Below are 2,708 nucleotides of genomic sequence, written 5' to 3' on the forward strand. Positions count from 1 at the left end.
GGGTTCGGAAGGTGGGACCGGGCCCGGGACTTGAGCTCCGTCCGGCCAGCCACGGGGTGCGCGAGCCCCCTGTCGCGCAGGCCACCAGAGGGTCCGGGTGCTGGGGACGGGGCTCCACTGGGGCCCGGGGAGGCTCTCCCCAGCCTGGCTAGGGTTCGGAAGGTGGGACCGGACCCGGGGCTTGAACTCCATCTGGCCAGGCCCCGAGGGTGCTGGTACCCCTCCGTCCTGCAATCCGGCCGGGGGTCCGGGGCGCCCGGGACGGAGGTTCCACCGGGGCCCGGGGAGGCTCTCCCCAGCCTGGCTAGGGTTCAGAAGGTGGGACCGGACCCGGGGCTTGAACTCCATCTGGCCAGGCCCCGAGGGTGCTGGAGCCCCCTGTCCCGCAGGCCACCAGTGGGTGCGGGCGCTGGAGACGGGGCTCCACCGGGGCCCGGGGAGGCTCTCCCCAGCCTGGCTAGGGTTCGGAAGGTTGGGACCTGACCCGTGGCTTGAACTCCATCTGGCCAGGCCCCGAGGGTGCTGGAGCCCCCTGTCCCGCAGGCCACCAGTGGGTCCGGGCGCTGGGGACGGGGCTCCACCGGGGCCCGGGGAGGCTCTCCCCAGCCTGGCTAGGGTTCGGAAGGTGGGACCGGACCCGGGGCTTGAACTCCATCTGGCCAGGCCCCGAGGGTGCTGGAGCCCCCTGTCCCGCAGGCCACCAGTGGGTCCGGGCGCTGGGGACGGGGCTCCACCGGTTCCCGGGGAGGCTCTCCCCAGCCTGGGTAGGGTTCGGAAGGTGGGACCGGACCCGGGGCTTGAACTCCATCTGGCCAGGCCCCGAGGGTGCTGGTACCCCTCCGTCCAGCAATCCGGCCGGGGGTCCGGGGCGCCCGGGACGGAGGGTCCACCGGGGGCCCAGGGGAGGCTCTCCCCGGCCCGGCCTAGGGTTCGGAAAGCCGGGACTGGGGCCGGGGACCGGGCCCGGGGCTTGAGCCCCGTCCGGCAGGGCCCAGTGGTGCGGGAATCCCCCCTCCGTCCTGCAAGCCGGCCGGGGGTCGGAGGCGCCCGGGACGGAGGGTCCATCAGGGCCCGGGGAGGCCTGAAGCCCCGGAGCCCTGCAGCCCCAGAGACCTGCAGCTTTGCAGCCCCCGGAACCCTGCAGCCCCAGAACCCTGCAGCCCCAGAGCCCTGCAGCTCCGGGGCAGGCAGATTGGTGTCATTTTGGTCCCGGCCATCTGGTCGCCCCTCTCGCCTCGGCCATCTGGTCGCCCTGGAAGTCATGATGAGGTGCCATTCGCCTCCCGGATCCCAGCGAGGGCTCCAGGAGGTCGGGTACTTTCGCGCCTTGGGTCCCCTCTGTCACCTCGTGTGCACAGATTGCAAGAAAGTCAGGTAATTTCCCTCCGGATTACTAGGGACAGGGTACGCCCGGACACCCCTCCAAGGTTGGTGGTTCTCTGCTAGGGGGACCAGATGGGCTATGCCTGGGTAACACCTCCCTAGGCCACCCGGGGCTTCCTTCCTCCAGGCCAACGGCTTGTCAAATTGCCCAGGACGGGCTCCATGGCTCTTGGGCAGTCGTCCCCCGGGCGTCCGGGGCTCCATCCCTGCCGACGGCATGGAAAAGTGCCCGGGACGGGCTCCATACGTCCCGGGCAGTCCTCCCCCGGGCGTCCGGGGCACCCATCTCCAGGAGGCCAACAGCATGGCAAAGTACCCGGGACGGGCTCCATGGGTCCCGGGCAGTCCTCCCCCAGGCATCCGGGGCTTCCATCTCCAGGCCAACGGCAGGTCAAAGTGCCCAGGACGGGCTCCACGGGTCCCTGGCAGTCCTCCCCCCACCGGGCGTCCGGGGCTCCCTTCCCCAGGCCAACGGCATGCCAGAGTGCCCAGGACGGGCTCCACAAGTCCCGGGCGTCCGGGGCTCCCTTCCCCGGGACACCGGCTTGTCAGAGTGCCCATGACGGGCTCCACGGGTCCCGGGTATCTGGGACTCCCTTCCCTGGGCCAACGGCATGCCGGAGTTCCCAGGACAGGCTCCACGGGTCCCGGGCATCCGGGGCTCCCTTCCCCGGTCCGACGGCTTGTCAGAGTGCCCAGGACGGGCTCCACGGCTCCCGGGCGTCCGGGGTTCCCTTCCCCGGGTCAGCGGCATGTCAGAGTGCCCAGGACGAGTTCCACGGGTCCCGGGCAGTCCTCCCCCGGGCGTCCGGGGCTCCCTTCCCCGGGCCGTCGGCAGGTCAGAGTGCCCAGGACGGGCTCCATGGGTCCCGGGCAGTCCTCCCCCCGGGCGTCCGGGGCTCCCTTCCCCGGGCAGACGGCAGGTCAGAGTGCCCAGGACGGGCTCCATGGGTCCCGGGCAGTCCTCCCCCCGGGCGTCCGGGGCTCCCTTCCCCGGGCAGACGGCAGGTCAGAGTGACCAGGACGGGCTCCACGGGTCCCGGGCAGTCCTCTCCCGGGCGTACGTGGTTGTCCGACAGATTCGGGCAGATGTGCTTTTACGAACCGGATCGGAATCGGCCCAAATAATTATAATAATAATAATCCACATTTGTAAGGCGCACAATCACCCGTAAGGGTCTCTAGGCGCTAGGGGCCGTTGGGAAGATTAAGCAAGCTATTGCCCAGAGTCACATGGTGCTGGGCTAATCTGCCGCCGGTGCCGGGGATCGAACCGTGATCCCCAGATTCCGGAGTCAGCCGCCCTAGCCGCGGCGCCAGCTATT

Source organism: Lissotriton helveticus, chromosome 8 (assembly GCF_964261635.1).
Source record: "Lissotriton helveticus chromosome 8, aLisHel1.1, whole genome shotgun sequence".
NCBI lineage: Eukaryota > Metazoa > Chordata > Amphibia > Caudata > Salamandridae > Lissotriton > Lissotriton helveticus.